This window comes from Eubalaena glacialis, chromosome 20 (genome assembly GCF_028564815.1).
Source record: "Eubalaena glacialis isolate mEubGla1 chromosome 20, mEubGla1.1.hap2.+ XY, whole genome shotgun sequence".
NCBI lineage: Eukaryota > Metazoa > Chordata > Mammalia > Artiodactyla > Balaenidae > Eubalaena > Eubalaena glacialis.
The window spans coordinates 1732865-1751384 of record NC_083735.1 but is presented as its reverse complement, the minus strand read 5'-3'; the positions used below and the strand labels follow the sequence as shown (position 1 = coordinate 1751384).

General features: G+C 37.8%; 1 long non-coding RNA gene across 1 annotated transcript in view; it reads left to right on the top strand.

Annotated features, from left to right (window-relative positions):
- LOC133081449 (uncharacterized) overlaps window positions 1-18520 on the top strand; it is a 513762-nt gene that overhangs the window by 248943 nt on the left and 246299 nt on the right. The gene's annotated exons all lie outside the window — the stretch shown is intronic.

Here is an 18520-nt window from a genome sequence, read left to right as displayed (position 1 = left end):
GCGTTCTTGTGTCTCTTATGCTAAAGTTTTGTTTTCTTTTCCACACTCTCCTTGGGCTCCCTTCTAGATCCTACCAATATGCTTCATTTTTCCATTCGAGATGTATAAGACTCCTTATAATTCATATCAGATTTTCTCATCTTATTTCATTGTGTCTTATGCACTAGGGCGATTTTCCACCAAGATGTTAAAAATTAACCAAGACTCATGCGTGGCGATTTACTTTGCGAGCCCAACAGTGGCGTGGTTTAGTGTTACGAACATATTAAATCCCTACCGTGTATCCAACACCGATGTCAGGTAATATGGTAGACTCATAAGTTTAACAGACAGGGCACTTGCCAGTCAACTGAGTGGGCTGTAGGAGGCCACTGGGAAAGCAGTTATGTTCACGAAATAATCGATGCTGCCCGGCAGAAACCCCTGGGTTTTATCCAAACCACCTCAGCGAGTGAAATGACAGGAATCCAAATTCTAGTCACCAGTTTGGGGTAGCACCCATAAAGATTTCTGCAGTTTCATGCAGGAATTTTGGTATGTGGGCTTTGTAAGTGGGTGACATTAGAACTAGGAGTTTCCCAACCATTCCATCTTCTACTTTCTGACTCAAGTGTTTAAATCAAAGGAAAAAGTGAATTAAGATGGCCTGCGGCAGCGTTCTCCCTTTTATCTGTCCTATCCATATTGTGCTATTTAAATTTACTCTCCTCATACCGAGAACTTGCTTAGCATCTGGCACTGTAGCCTTTAATATTTCTCTGAAAACTGATAATGGAAGCCTTTAGCAGGGGATGTTTAGTATTTTAGTAATCGAAAGGAAAGGACGATACATTCAATCAGGACGTGGAAATACATGGATGAGCCCCATTCAGGGCAATGGCATTTTCAGGATAAGAGACTAAGAATTCTTTGAGTTATCACTATACATTTTATTATATGTGTGCATACACACACACACCCACACACACACACCCACACACACACACACACACACACTGAATCTGCTCATTATTGGTGCTGATAGGAAACAAAATTGATGCTAAATCACATGATTTGGATTGTAAGGTTATTAATGACTAATAGATATTATTAAGTATTACTTAGAGCTGAATATTGGTATTAACTTATTTCCTTCTTATAGGATCTAAATGATGCATGTTATTATCCTCATTTCACATTTGAGCTACTAGCAGCTAGTGGTTTAACTGACTTAATGTCATACAACTAGAAATTGATGAGGCCAAGTTCTGTCTCTAACTATAGTATAACCCATGCTCTGAACCCCTGTAACTCCACTGATCTGGTTCTCCCTCAAAAAGTTATTAGTTGAATCAGGTTTTATGTAGCCACAGACATGTGCTTTATTTTTTCCTTTCTCCTTTACTCAGAAGTTTCTTATAAAATATTTTCTAAAAACTGTTTTCCCAGAAACACGAAAGGAAAAATATATTTCTATGATTTTTTTTCTCATAGTCCCAAAGCTGGTAGAGGAGTTCCCTTGAAATAGTCTGTTAATGAACTTGCAATGCATTTACTTTGTGGCTTAAACTTTCTGCCAAAACGCATGATAAAATTTCCATTCATCCAGAAGGAATTTGGAACTACTCTTTAAATAAAAAGAAATCATGAAATTGCCAGGCTCTGCTTGTACAGCCTGTGTTGCTTCCACCTTGGCGAGTTCTTCCTGATAAAAATGACGGAATGGCAGTTGGTTACTGATCACGTTTGCTCCCTGGCTTCTCCTTCCATCATCTCTCTCCAGGATGTGGCTTCCGGGAGGATCTTCCTTTCTCACTTCCCTGGCGATGCCTTTCCACCTCCTTGCACCTCTTCATCGCCTGTCCTTTTCTATATGACCTTCATGTCCCTTGAAACATCTCCTCTGGTTCAAAAACCTCCATTAATTCCATTTCCCGTTGTTCTATCCAGACTGCCAGTTGGATTCTCTTTTTTCCTTTTTCTCCGTGTTAGTTCTTCTCTCCCACTGGCCTTCTGCTGGAACAGCGTGCCTCTTAGCAAGTAGGAAGCTCTTCGTTTCATCAGAAAACAGAAATTAGAGATGTTTGTTAGGGAGTGTGCTTGTGTCACTGTGATGAAGTAGCATGAACGGGATCCTAATTAGTTTTACCTCTGAATGTGGCAGCCCTCTCAGTAGTGTTCAGACTGGTCCAACATTTCTTACCCACTCATCACAACAACTTGACCTTGGAAAAACTGCACTAAAAATACTTGAAACAAGCCTCTGACTGGCGTTACAGTTACCACCTAATGAAGAGCAAATGCCAGTGGTAATAAGGTTACAAACATTTGTGCTGAGGAGGGAAAGAAGCATGGTAAGGCAGTCATCCTGTCACCCCAAACCGAGTCTTGTGCGGACATTAGTGGGCAGGACTCAGCCACCGTCAGAGCAGGTAGGGTGCCTTTTAAGTGGGCCCGTGTGCTAACCAAATTAATGAATCAGCATTATTCCTGAAAGCCTGCATTATTCCTAAAATGTCAAATCCTTAATGTTTCACTGGGTGAGAACCATAAAAGTCATTGCTTACACTAATCACAGTTGTTCTTTTTTTTTTGAATTGCATGTATTCAGTTTGTTTTCACTTCTTTGAAATTTAATTGACATTCTTTGATGACTGAGATACAAAAGAGATTTTACACTATTTCATTTAAAAATAAACGTTAAGAAATATATTCATATATTCTATTTTTTGTTGTTGTTTTTAAAGATTTTTTTTTTTTTTGACTTGGATCAATTTTAAAGTCTTTGTTGAATTTGTTTCAACATTGCTTCTGTTTTTTGTTTTGGTTTTTTGGCTGCAAGGCATGTGGGATCTTAGTTCCCCGACCAGGGATCGAACACGCACTCCCTGCCCTGGAAGGAGAAGTCTTAACCACTGGACCACCAGGGAAGTCCCAAGAAATATATTTATAAATTGGAAATCTCTAACATAGGTCTTAAGCTTTTTGCATTTCCATCAGTACGATGACAGAGTCTTCCCTGTGTAGTTTCAATGATCGGTGTATCTGACTCATTCCCATATCAATACAGTCTCTGAAGGGGTCAATTTTTAAAATCATGTGTTAAAAGCATCACTTAATGATTTCAGATATGATCAAAAATTTTAAAGGTGCAATTATATCATTAGCAAATTATCCAGTTATCGAGTTGACTCCTTGAGATCTAAGGAGGAAAATTCAATGCTGATTATTTTTTAAAGAAAGAAGCTTTTATTATGTGAAGACTAGTTGCATAATTTAAGTGAATCTTATAACCTATGCAACTATACAGCTATAGGAGCTGAATATAATTTGTATTTCTAATCATTTAACATAAATGAAAGAACATGAGAAGCGGTGAAATTGATGTTTATCATGATCAGAATGATTCCAACACGAGTGGAGGTTGTAGTTAAGAAAGACCACATTGTAGAGCAATGTAAACCTTTCAGAAAATTCGAATTTTTAGTAAAAGCAGTGTCTTTGTCATGCTATTGATATTAACTGTGGTTACTTTCAGGACAGTACACTTTACCCAGCTTCCTCTGCAGCCCCTGTTCCCCTACCATCTGGGATCTCTTAGCAAGGGATGATCTGGTGCTATATTACGCCTTTCTGATCATTCAGATTTAAAGTTCTTTTTGTTTGTTTTACCTTTTTCTGGTAGAAACACAAATAGTAATTATTAACTCAAAGGAACTTTGGCTCAACGTGAAGATTCCTGGACTCATTTTTACCCTGTGGAAAAATAAAGGTTACTTTCTGCATGTCCCAAAGTATAAACTTTATACTATGGGATAAAAGGACAAGTCTCTTTCCAATCCGTATTTCAGTAAGACAAGAGAGTATATTCAAGCAAGAACCCAAAGTAAAATTTAACTTTTAACCCTGACTTTCTTCTAGTTAGCAATTCATCCTGTTAGGTTTTTCGTGTGTTTGCTGATGACTTTGAAGTCTTAATGAGTTACTATAAAATGCTTTAAAACATGCAAAATCATGCTATAAATATTTAATATGATACTCTGTTTTGGTCGCAGTTCTCTTAGGTGAAGGAAATACATACATGCATACTTACATACACACACGCACATTTACATACCCTCATGTTAAATCATCGTAGCAACGCGCACAGCAATCTGAGCTCCAAGGTAAAGCTGCTTGAAGAAGTACGAGATGCCTGCATAAGCATAAGCATCTGGCGTAAGCACTGCACAAGGAATAAGGAAAAATGGGCTCTCATCTCGAGGCCACTTAGCAGCTCTGGGTCATAGCACAATGCAGTGAACCTCAGTTTTTCATTCATAAAGAGAGAGTACCTATCTTCTTTCCTACCTCAAAAGATGTTGCCTGGATTAAATATAGGAACGCCCGAGAAAGCACTTTGCAAAGCTAAAAATAGTATAGCAGTATAAAATATTTTTCCTAGGTTTATTAGTCCACTGAAAAACGTTTATAGATGAAACATTAACACAAAAAATACTTGCAAATCAAGTTCAGGCTGACATATTTGGTGGTGAAATTAATTTTGCTTGGTATTCATATGGCCATATTGATGATTTTCAGGACTCATGCTTATTTCTTTTTTTTTTTTTTTTAAGGGTAAATTTTTTTTTTTTAATTTTTTTTTAAATTTTATTATTTATTTTTGGCTGTGTTGGGTCTTCGTTTCTGTGCGAGGGCTTTCTCTAGTTGCGGCAAGCGGGGGCCACTCTTCATCGCGGTGCGCGGGCCTCTCACTGTCGCGGCCTCTCTTGTTGCGGAGCACAGGCTCCAGACGCGCAGGCTCAGTAGTTGTGGCTCACGGGCCTAGTTGCTCCGCGGCACGTGGGATCTTCCCAGACCAGGGCTCGAACCCGTGTCCCCTGCATTGGCAGGCAGATTCTCGACCACTGTGCCACCAGGGAAGCCCTCATGCTTATTTCTTATCGAACACAGACCAATACATAAAAACTTACTCTAAAAGTTATTTTCAAAAGTATTTTCCAAGTAAATAGGTTTAAGGAAAGCTATAATCACATTGAATAAATAAAGTGATAATAATATTGATCCACAGTTCCTCTAGTAATAACGTCATCAAACATTTTGTAAAAATTAATTGTCTCACACTTTTATTATTTGAAAATGAATTAATCATTCATGGAATAATGAGACCTGCATAATCAACACCATTAACTGGTTCTTAGGATGAGTTTAATCCCTTCATCTTTTAATTTAATCACTAGAAAATTCTTTCATCTTTTATTGACTTGTATTTCAACTGTTCTTATTTCAATTTCTAATAAATATGTCTTATTATTTAACAATTTGTAAGCTTTAAAAATAATCTGACTGCTATGAACCTTTGAAGTGCAAAGAGAGATGTTTATATGTAGTGTCTTTCATTCTGTAAGAAATCACATAAGCAAGGAAAATTCATTTGATTTATTTTGACGTGGGAAGAATTATTTCTAAAAACCTAATAGAGATAAAAATACCATTTAGATGACATAAAATCAGAATCTAAAATCTCTAGTACTTTCATGAACACTTTCAGGTCCCACCTCTCACTATGTAAAATTCTGACTGGATTTATTTAACCTTCTCTACTGGAAGAAAGGAAATGGATCTATGAATGGAAACTTGTATTCCAAGGTAGAATGGCAGAATGTGCTGTTACTTTTCTAGAGAGCTAACAGATTCTTTTTGCATTAGCTAACAATGAAGACGAAGGTGGAAAAGATAGTAAAAATATTTGTTCGCCTATTTCCTTTTTTTTTTTTTTGCAAATAAGATACTCTTGCCAAGTTAATTTGCAATTATTGCTTTATACTAAATAATCAATTCCTGACCTCCCTGTATTACCTCTGAAGCTTCAAAAAAAGATAATGATCACATGAATAATTATTCTCAATGGGCAAAAGCAGGAGGCTGCCTGCCTGTTGTGCTTTCAGGATAGTAGGACAGTATTCTATCTTAAACCATTTCTTCCCTGCCTGTTTTCTGGATCCAGCTGCATCACCTTGAATGTATGTACACATCCGTCTGCTTGAAGTCCGTTAGCCAAAGCAGGTCACCTGGGCACATCTAGCGCCAAAGAGGTTGGGAGAGAGCACTCCTCCTGGGAGCTCAGAAGGAAGACAGCTAGAACATGTGAACACCTGTAGTAACTACCACAGCTAAAAATGTGAAAAAACAAACTAAAGCTAGCCCCTTCCCTCAGGTACAAAAGTATATTCTAGGTACATTAAAAACAAACACGAAAAATCGGACCATAAAACTTTTAGAAAATACAGCAGCATGTCTTTCTGGCATTAGGTTAAGTGTTAATTTCCTTAAAGAGGGAGAACTAACCCAGACTGCTAACAAACAATACTGGTAGATATTATTATATTAAAATAAAATACCTTCACATGACAAAAGTATGTTTTAAAAAAGTAAAAAATGTAAGCCATACACCAGGGCACAAACCACCCATCTGGTCAACAATAAATTAATTTCCAGTGTACACAGGCACTCCTAAACATCAAGAAGAAAAAGACAACCCAATACATAGATAATAAATAAGAACAGATAATCCATGAGAGAGAAATGAGGAGTGATCCATAATTGCATATAAGATGCTCAACTCGTGTGTAATCAGGAAAACGCAAATAAGATACCATTACACATCCATCAGGAGGCAAAAGTTACGAAGTTTGAAAAGACCAAGTGTAGTGAGACTGTGAATCCATGGGAGCTGTTTATACCCTGGTGTGTGTGTGTAAAATTAACGTAACAATTTTGATTTACACAACAATTTGTGTTATGGTGTCAGATCGAAGGTGTGCGCAACCTACAAAACCCATACCCCACCTCTTTTATGTCTCCTTTCAAACAAATGCACAAGTAATAATGGTTATGGTTGGTCATTGTGGTGCTGTTTATAACAATAAAAACTTGAAGACATCCCTAAAAGAAAGGATGCATGCACTGGGATCTGTTCTCTAGGAAAGAAGCTTTTAAACAGCCACCATTGTGTCCGTTTAGTTGACTGCTATGGCCTTATCACCCAGACTAGCGCCTGGAACGTAGTAGATGCTCAATAAATAGTTAATTAACTGAGAAATGAGTAATGACGGGGATACTATAAAGAATCTAAAATAAATGATCCAGAGTTATGTATATCAATATCGACAATCTCAAAATTAATGCTGAATGAAAAAAAGCGGGTTGTAGGACATGTAACTATAAAATCATTAGTATAAATTATAAAACACATAAAATACTATATATTGTCGATGGAGAATACAAAAATATACACAAATATCAAAACATGGACAAATAGGACAGGCAAATTCAGGAAAGCACTTACCCCTTGAGGGGAGGGATTAAGTAACCAGAAAACACAGAGGCCACTGTGATCATAGCTGTATTGCTCTATTTAAAAAAAGCAGATATAGCAAAATCTTAGTGTTTTTAAAACCTTGATGTTGCACTTGAACCTGAGTTTCTAAAATATCAATCCCTGTACTCTCTTTGTATGAAAATTTTCATGATAAAATTATTTAATGAACGATTCAACGTGCCTATATTAAATTCACGGAGCAACTCAGTAGGCGAATTTATTTTTTAATGACGTATGATGATTTATTACACTTTGATTTTCAATGGCTTAGTACCTTATTGATACATTTACCAAGTTTAACTACTTTATTCAAATGCTACCCATTTAAAGTATCAGTATAATTTTGTGGTTAAAGATCTCTGAACTTTATGTAGAAGTTCATTATAGTCTTCTAGAATCTCACAGTGACTATTATGTTTACGTCAGTAATTAATAAGCACCCAGGGTACCAATGCCACTGTACTGTACAAAGTCATAGTACAAATGACACAAACTCTTCTAAGTCCTTTCCCTGCCTTTTGGGAGCTTACTGTTTAAAGAGTCTTTAAATATAGAAAAGTCTTTGTAATGCACCAAAGGAAACAGCTACATTAGTTCAGGCCATGATCTCTTAGGGTTTCTGCGGCTTGACATGTGCTTTTTGTTCTGCTGCATTTGTAGCTCCGTTCTTCTGGGCAGAGGTAGAACCTTATTCACTCTTTTCTTCAGTCCCAAGCATACTGTTCACACTTCATCAATAATGAAAAAAATAATCAGGATATTTAACCTTTCATTAGTGTTGCTCTCAGCTATTCCATTCATCTCTTTATGATTTGCCTCTAATTCATCTTAAGGTCTTTAATGACGATTTTAATTAAACAAAGCAATTCTGCATGACTACAGTTATGGATTAGGCTAAGTGGAATATACATGTATAACAAAATGACATCTGTTTGTGACTTTAAGACAATCAAGGCTGTTTAATCCTTATCAGTGACATCGTTGCAGACCCAATTAACACAGTTTGCAGCCACTTCATAATTCAAAAGAATGTGATCATTCGGCTGGAAGCACATTTGACAGAAACTCCATAGTCATGAGGGTAAAAGCTTGCAAGATCACCCACTAGGATGGAGAAGCTGTCATTCTTTCTTCAGTGCTGTTGAATACTAATGTCAAGGTCAGAATGGTGTAATTTTAGGCTGCCAAAATATTGCTGGAATTGATATATCAGAAGATGTTTAAAGAAAGTTAAGAAATAGAACTTTGGGAAACTTTCATAAGGTGTACTTTGATAGGACTCTTTACTGCCTGGAGACAAGTCTCCATTTTACATGGTTTTACAGCAGGCTCTTCTCCTAGTTCTCATGCATAATGATTCAGATATTCTTCCTTTCTTTTGTCCCCTATATTATTAAATTCATATCTTCACTAAGAATTATAACTATTGTAAAAATCTATTCCTTTGAGATTCTAATTTTAAAAGAAAGCCTGCTTTTGATCAGCTTAACATTCACCCGTTTCTGCCATAAGATACATTTAATTTCAGTACGGTTTTCTAAAAGCGTCCTTTCAAACATGCATTTCTCTTTCCAGAGTGTAGAGACTAAGAGTATGATAAATGGAGAAGCATTTCCAAGACAATAACTTGTTTTAATTAATAATTACAATTGTTACTAAATATTTATCTATAGAACACTTTTTTTTTTAAGTGATTTTGTGTATCCTATTTATATCATTGGATCCTTATAACCATTCTAGGAAGTGGAGAGCTGTATTTCTTGCCCCTGTTTTAGAAGAGACACCTGAGGTTCTAGTAGCTCTGGACTTCCCGGAAGTTTATGGCATGTAGGGTGAAAACCTGGCCTTGGAAGCCAGTTTCTAAAATGTGTATCAGTATATTTATATTGTAGCAGGTTGGCCATTTATTCCTATCTTTTTGAACATGATAACCTAAATTATCGTCTCGATTTCTCTCCTTAAAAAAAAAAAAAAAAAAAGGATAAGGTAATGGACCAAATGCATTACATGTTTCTTTTCTTCTTGTTTTTAGTAAAACATTTTAGACTCCATTCACTCAAACAAGGAAAAAATAAAAAAACAAAAGCAATCCTCATAGTTGCCTTGATCTGATTGACTTTACAAACATAAACATGTCAATGAGCTGTGACACACAATACCTCCGTAGGATTGCTTTCCATATTCCAGATACATTGTGAAAGACGCCTGAAATGACATGTTTGGAGGAAAATATACATGGCCGGGTGAGCGTTCTTAGTCTTCTCTTGCGCCTCAGTAACTCTAAACAGAAAGTGAAATCAGACATATTTTTAAAATATTTAAATACTGCTTTCAAATATTCCTTAGCCTTCATATACATACTGCTTACTTTTAACAGTTTCTCATTTTAACCTACTACTAAGGGCAGCTATTCAGGGCTTTAGGGGCAGGACACAGTCACCTTTTCAAGTGTTTCATGGTGGATGTTTTAACTGAATCAATTCAGTCTACATTAGACCGTGCCTTTGCTTAGCTTTAAAAACAATTTATCAGCTTCCTATGGTGCTTCAAATCTCCTGAGATGATTATGTAGACAGCATGATGCGCTTGCTCCAAGTTAAGCCATCTTTTATGATTTGGGTGTAAAGTAAAAACAGATGCCTGATTTTAAATGACTAACGAGTTGGCCTTCGAATCATGGAATAAAGGCTGCAGTGAGCCACGCTAGCCACTGGAATACCCAATGCCAACGTGTCAAGGACAGATCTAACTCAAAGTTCACCCTCTTAGAGTCTGAATCATAGGAGGCAGCATCAGAGAAAGTGGGGAGAAAAGTAGGTCGAAAGTTCAGCCCGAGGCATGAACCAAAATGTCTGAGGACATAGTATTTTTTCTAGCATGTCTTGGCTGTCACTCAGATAGCGGTTCTCGGTCTTTTCATATATGCGGTATTTCTGTTAAACCTGAGTAGTGTTAGTTAGATCATCCAGCAAACACTTATGGGGTCGACCAGGCCCTGTGAAGAGTCCTGGGGATTCATCAATACATAAAATAAGTCCCTGCCCTTGAGATGCTCAAAGCCCAGGGAAAGCAGTTAAACTAAATAGCCAAAGACGGTGTGATACCTTCGTTCCTATTCTGTAACTCTCTTCACATTCCACTGACCACTCCCTGTGTTCCTTAAAGGAAAAGAGAGACATCTTAAATTGTTAAGATAGGTACAAAGATAAGAACTTTAAAGTAAACGACACGGGTAGAGGCGAAGGAGACTGGGGTTACATCAGGCATTGAGAGTCAGCATGCTGCCCACTCCCTCTTAGGCCTGGGAGATGGAGCCGGTCAGCAAAGCTAAGCAAAACCCGTGGTTTGGTTCTTGCACGATAATTTCTCATACGATGGGCAGCTGCCTGCTTCTAGGAATGCTGTGTCCCACTAGGCAAAAGGTTCGTCTTCTCCCTGTTGCTCATCCACAGCACGGGGTCTCGAGAAACCAGCCGTGACCCCGCCCTTCTGGGCTGGTCTGTGGCTCGGCTTGTTTGCACAGGTGTCAGGCCATGGCAGCATGGGTCTGCCTGGCCTGTGAACTTGAGGATTTGAACATGGGTTTCCAGTGTTTGACAGCTCACTTGCAGGTCATACTGACTTGCCAGAATTATTTAACCTTGCCAAGCCTCAATGTTCTCATTTTCAACGTGGGGAAAATAAATATACCTAACTTGAAAGTTACAGAGAAAATTAAGAGAAATGAAGCCTGAGCCCTCTCACCTAGTAGGCAAACCAGTAAATTAGTTTTCTTCCTCCTTTCTTCTCCCCTCCCCTCCTTCTTTAATTTCTTTTTCGTTTCCTTCTCTTTCGTCATCTCATTTTCAAGTTGCAGTCGAGGATGCATCAGATTTACACGAGGTAGAGAAGCGAAGACAAGGGACCGTGGTCTCCCAGTAAATTGCAGTGAGCTAAAATAATCTGTGATTGCAAGACCATAGGGTTGGTGCAAAGATTAAATGAGATAATGCAAGTAACACACTTAGCACAAAGTAAGTACTCAATAAATATCGGCCGCTGATAGCTGGAGTCTAGCCTGCTTTCACCGTGGAAGTGGAGAGGAGTTGCTAATTGTGCGAGGATTAGATGAAATAACACAAGCCAAGCATTTAGCGTATAGAAAGCACTCAGTAACGATGAGCTGCTCGTCGTTGCTCCTAGCCGGGATTTACTGCCTGAGTGGGAGTAGAATTGGCAAAATGATCCTAGGATAAGGCTTCTGCTATTATCCCATACCCTGCAGACAGCCTTTGATGGTAGCCGAGGAAATTGTTTTATCTTGTACCTTCCATGAAGCAAGCTACTGGCATGATCATAATACTTGCCAAGAACTGGGGGCCGGTAGAGGAAGAAGAGTGACTCATCCCTCGTCTCTTAGCTCAGCAGAGCTGATTGCCACATTTGCCAGAACCAGAAAGAGAAAAAACAAGGCAGAACAGTTTTTAAATTTTATACTAGATCTGAAACTTAATGACCATGATTTCAGCTTGGATGCTTTCCTAATCCACTGATTTAGCCAGAGTTTCACAGGTTTGCATTAATGAACATTAAAAGTAATATTATTAAAATTCATAATGCCTTCCAAAATATTTTTGCACATATCATCTTAGTTTTACAGTAAGTAAACATTTATTTGGTACATTACACGTGTCACATTATAGCTTTAAAAAATTGTATAAGAAATTGCAAGGGAAATGTCAAATGTCACGGGATGCTGATGGTTTTATTTAAAATATTTGTTACCAGGGCTATGACTTAAAAATATTAACCTCAAATTCTAAAGGCCAAGGTTCACATCAAGCTTTCAGGAAACACATAAGAAATTGTCACTGTGAATAACCATAAACTAAATATCACTTTGAGTTTTGGCTTTTATAGTCAACTCAAAACCCTAAGCACACAGTTTAAGGTCGCTTCTGTAAGCTAAAATATTCCGTAGAAAAGTTGGCAGAAAGCTGGTATGTGAGCCTAAATGTCTGGTTATCTTCCTGACAAAGAGATTCAGTTGAACAGCTCTGCAAAAAAGCAAGCCTTTCGGAAGCAACAAAAAAGACTGTTAAGTCCAAACGCAAAAAGTCTCTAATGCTACATTATTTGATTTGGGATCCAAATCCATTAGGAACAAGGCCCTCTTTCATTAGAGCCGTGACCCATTTTGCGGCAGTGGGTTGTAGCTTGTTCACCTCTTTATCCGAATGTGACTTCTGCCAACTAATGCGAGCATGAGTGCAGCCGTTGGAAGGCCGAGCTGGTGTTTCTCCGTTCAAGCCTGATGTTTCCTCCTCGAATCATAGAACTTGAGAAATACATGTTGACGTTCTGTATTCGCACCGTGGGCATTGGCGGGGTGTCACCGTAATTGTCAGTGACAGACATTCTTTTACACAGATAAGTTCTCACCTAATTTGTGGGAAGCAGTCCCCAAAGAATGTCACGTTAACAGCCAGCACATGTGCAGTACTGCTTTCACGTAGCATGCGTGTGGCAGATGCCAAAATGAGAATTTGTGGAAATGACATCTGCAATTGAAAACAGTACGCCTCATCAAAACCGTGGGGAATTCTGCTTTTGGGGGAGTTGTTTTGGTCAGTACCCTTTTAATCTAAAATGACTCCTTTATCACTCTTTTTGTGTGCTGCCTGGTGCACTTTAGCAGTGAGGCATGAGAAGGGCCGGGTCATACCAGGGGCACCGCCAAAAGCAGCAATTTCAGTGCCACTGTGACCATGCAGGGCGAAGGATAGATGCAGAAACTCTTGGTGTCTCAAAACTTCCCACACCTAATTTGATTTACTTCTTTTCTGCCGAGCAACATTTAGCGAATTCATTGATGGGACTTCTATCAAGGAATGGTGAGCACTCCTTATATGGTGCTTGCTGTGTGCCAGGTACCGTCCTAAGTGCTTTCCGTGTATTAACTCATTTAATCTTCACAAGAACCCTATGAGGTATGTAGAACTGTTGTTCCCATTTTACAGATGAGGAAGTTGAGGCATAGAGATTAAGTGAGTTTGGAGCTTGGATGGGACCATAAACTGTCTGATTCCAGTGCCTGTGTGCTTAACCCCTATGTTATACTAGAAAAGGATGTTGACGCAATTCAACTTTATGAGGTTAAAGCATTTGATATAGTGACCATTCAAGCAGTGTGACCTGTTATCATTGTTTTCATTATTATATTTGCAATGTGGACTCTGCAAGTCAGTCCTCTCGTAAAACAATTATGTGGATAATTGTCTGAGCAGTATACACAGCAGCTTTGGTAACTGGAACACCCCACCAGATATCACTCTTTTCAATCACAAGTGGTTCAGAGATAATTTATATATACAATTTCTTTAATAACCAGCTTACCTTTTCCCATTGCACATTATTAGTATCTGGTAAAACTGTTAGTAATTGCGTAATTGTGTTAATGGCACATAGAGTTGTTTATTTTTAAGCTTCCCCTTACGAACATCACTTCCCTTTTCCCATTATGCTTAATTCATTTTGACAGCTTTACTGAAAATGTAAAACTTACAAGTGCCCCCTTTTCTGACTTTCCCCCTCAGGGAGTGGGAGGTGTCGACACTGCCTCTCACACTCAGCGGAACTCCCCTTGACCCGTACCTGCATCTGTGCACGTGATGAAAATTCATGAGCTGCCTCTTTCTTTGAAAGTGAGCAGGGTCTTCCAATTCCTCTGTGTGCATAACAGCGAGAGGAAGCCTTTGCAGGATCCAGGGGTAGAGGACACCGTCCCCTGTGTGATGCAGGAGGGAACAGGGGCTCTGTTCACAGGAGGGGCAGCACCTAAGCTGCAGCGGGCCCTGCTCAGGCCTCCGCTGGGTACTGGCCACGCTGTCTACCGACATGGTCTCCAGGAGAGGGACCACACATGTTCATTATCTCCATCTTATTCAGCTACCTCTTCCTAACAGTACTGGGATTTTTTTTTTTTTTTCAATCTCATACTTTAAGGAACTTAATGTTTTCACTGAGAAAATCTGTGCCTAGACTTAGAAGGAACTGATTATTGTAACTCTAATGTAAATATGCTCGGGAAACATAAATAAGATACAGGCACAATGGTAGAATTGCTGTGATGCTGATGAAAAAATTCTTCAAAAGAGATTGATGAGACTCTAAGGCATAGGTTATTTTAAAACGATTTTTTGAAGTGAAATTCGTATAACATATCATTAACCACTTTAAAATGAACAATTGAGCGGCATTTACTAGAGTCACAATGTTATGCAACCACCATATCTATCTAGTTTCAAGTGTTTCCATCACTCCAAAGTAAAACCCCTTACCTATTAAGCAGTTTCTCTCCATTCTTGGAAGCCCCTGGTAACCACCAATCTGTGTTATTTTCCTATGGATTGATCATTGTGAATCTTTCATATAAGTGGAATCGTACAATATATGACCTTTTGTGTCTGGCTTATTTCACTTAACATTATGTTTTCAAGTTTTCATCCATGTTATAGTATGCATCAGTACTTTATTCTTTTCTATGGCTAAGTATTCCAGTATATATGTATGGAATATACCACATATTCATACCACGATTTGATCCATTTATTCTTTCATGACCATTTGGGTTATTTCCACCTTTTGCCTCTTGTGAATAATGTTGCTGTAAACACACATGTACATATACTTGTTTGAATACCTGTTTTCCGTTTGTGAGGGAGGGGGGATTTACCTACGAGTGGAATTGTAGGGTCATTAGATTATCTTTTTACTTAACTTTGCAGATCCTGTATCTTCCTAGGGTCAACTAGTATGGTCCTCACTGGTCCACGTCCCATGCTTGGCTGATTTTTTACAACCTATTTCATCCACAGAATCATCTTCTTTCCTTCTCCCCTCCTATTCATTCTTTCAAATTCAGCTTAGGCATCACTTTTTAAGCATCGGAGTGTTCGTGTTACGCTTCTGTACTCTCATATTCTCTTTTGATGCCAATCTGCAGAACAGAGAGAGACAGGATGAATTCCAGCATCAAATATTATATTAAATAAGTGGTATGAATTCCATCATTCAACAAACATTACTAAGTTTCTTTAACCTAAACTCTGTGTTAAGCGCCAGGAATACAGAGGTAAATGAAATAGAAGTGGCTACTGCCCTCATAGAGTTTTCAATCTTAAAAGCGAATAAGGGAAGTGAGTTTTTGTTATCTCGAGTGCAATTTGATTTCCAAAAGCTATAAATTGTAACACTTTTCAAATGTGAATTGTTTCTATTTACTTTTGGGTCATGGTCACACCTCTTCCTGCTCAATCTTGTTTCTTCCCCGGTTAGTTCCAGCTTTCACTTGTGGGCTTGTAGTCACCAGAAGAGCCCTTAGAGATGGCTCATGGTTTCATAACTGTCCTATGATTACTTACTGGTAAAGCAAACGTCAAAAACACTGTCTTGAAAAGCTACATTTCAGTCATACAACGAGCTATATGTGTACTTCTAGCATTTCCATGTTCATTCAAAATTTTACCTAGCAAGAGTGCATTTCAATTTTAAAATAATAGAGCATTCATTTGCATTTGAGGTACACAAGTCTCTAAAAATTAGAACAAATTTAATGATTCATATTAAGTGCTTTAAAATGAATTCCTAATCAAAGTGAGCATTTTATAAATTATAAAATAAAGAGTAAGATTTTTGAAGTTGGAAAATACTAGAAAGAGTTAAATGGATGATGATGATATAGAAGTGTGTACTAGGTTATAGACTAAGTAGATCCCAAAACAGACTGATTTGAATGAGTTCATCAGTCTCTCGTGTACCAAGCAAGAGCCAATAAGAACTTAAGGCTTTTGCCTCTGTGCTCAAGATGGCTGTCACAGCTTCAGACAAAGCATCTGCATCCCAAACAGTGGGAATGAGCCAGTTCAGGCCAAGCCCATTCTGTTTAGGAGTGCAAGCAGTGAGACCAGACCACTTCCACTCATATCCCAGTAACCATAACTTTGTCATGTGTCCACATTATCAAAGGAGGTTTAGAAATGTAGTTATGTAATCTAAAACTCTGGAGCTCTAAATATCATGGGGAAAAAAAATTGTGTATGAATCTGCCATAGGTGAATGCTCTGACATGAAGAACGTGCCAATTGATTAACACGGATTCCAAGCTAATAAAAATGCAATCTGAGATTCTGGATTCTGCAATGAATTCTTAACTATTTTTTCAATAATAGATAAAAATTTAGAGGAGCAGTCTAGAAACAAGTATGATTTAGAGTATCAGTCTGGAAATAAGAATTTAGTACCCATACCATATTATTAGTACCTGTGTCTCTATTTATTGGCTTTGGTTTTAAGTGTGTGAAAAATAGTAGCAAAGTTTGGATAAAACTCAACTTCTCTTCAGTAATAAGCTCTTTTTTTTTTTTTTTTAATTTTACAGATTATTGTGGGTAGAAAATACCAAATATAGATGTATATCTATTCTTCACTTTTGGGCCATCTCCCACTTCCGCAAAACTAATGGTACAGCAACATATTTTTTTGTGTGTATGTAAATTATTAAAAAAATTTTGATTCAACTAACAAATCTAATTTAATGTGAAAGGACAGAATCTGTTTCTTTGAGAAATCTGCCATAAAGATACATTTTACACTTGAAGTTAAACTCTTCAATAATTTATTCCCTCTCTAGGCTGCCTGAGATTCTAAATTGCTCAAATTACTGCTGGGGTGCACGAATGACCTCGTACCAGGGCACACCTGATGGCAATTGTTTATATATAGAACGCAATTCCGATCAATCTCTGACACTTACTACTGACTCCCTGCTGCTCAAAAATGTGAACCTTAATAGCATTTGTATGTTTTCCTTTTCCCTCAAGGTTTCAGATTCTTTCTCTACAAGAACATGGGAAATTAGAATGAACATTACAGACAGAACATAATAGAAGTAGCCCAAGCAATATGATTGTATTCTAAGATACTCTATGGTATTTACTAAATAAATATGGTTTACCTGTATATAAAAATATATCTGCACAGATATAGGTGTATAAAAAGACTTAACTTATGCATCTGTCTTTTGCTTATTTCCAAATTATAAGAATTCTAATCACTATGAACCCCTAATATGCAACATGTTTTCAAGATTTCAACCTAGAATACTTTTTTAAAAGACTTAAAATAAGTAACTCAAAACAAATTACTAAAAGTTGTCAGACGTTAAAAAATATATATAACCCTTTGGAGAACTACTTCTCCAGACATCTGGTATTTCCATAAATAACAACTCGAATATTATTAAATTCAAGGGGTTCAAATGATTAATCAGCAATTAAATGTATGCTGAGCTCTTATTCAGTTTCTTTAAAAAAGGAAATAGATAATGAAACCAATGTGTTTCAAACCCGAATCTGTTTCAACAAACAGCTTTTAAAAGGATTTGTGTGGTGCGATAGAGAATTATTTAATTTACGTTATTCTTGTGATTTTTATTTAAGGCTAATAGGTGTCCCTTGGTTACTGAGGCAGAAGGTAACAAAACGTCCTCTGAGGGAGGGATCACTAACCCTAGTAGTTTCATTGCCGTGACACTGAGGAGTTGTATGTAGACCAAAACTCTTGAGAATATAGGCGTGTTTAAAAAATCTTTTGAATCTTCAAAAAAGAGAGAGATCGAGCAAGATGATAAAGAGAGTGGCAGGAAATGTCACTCAAAGATGAGGGTATATGTGGTTCTTTCCCTGATGCTTGGCTTCTTGTACTCAAGTGGCCTCAGATTTCTTCTCCTCCAATACGCCTGTCCTGTCCACTGGATCTAAAGGAGTTTCCTGCCGCCCCACTTGACGGCTCTGTCTGAAATTATTCTGTCCATACAGTTATCTGTTTATCATTTGTCCACTCGCCAAAATGTAAGTTCCAGTAGATCAGGGATCTTGTTTATCTGGCTTCAGCTGTGCCCTCCGTGCCTTGGCCATAATTGCTGCTGAGTAAATATGTCTTGAAAAGGTGAAGGAATCAATGAATACCCTAATGGGAAGGATTTGAATGTTTTCACAAATATATAGTAAATACTTAAATTTGTAATAGGTGTTTTACAATTTCTGTTTTACCTTCTAAATCTCGCTCAGATCCGTCCATTTCTCCTCCACTGCCATCACCTAATCCACGCTACCCTCCCCT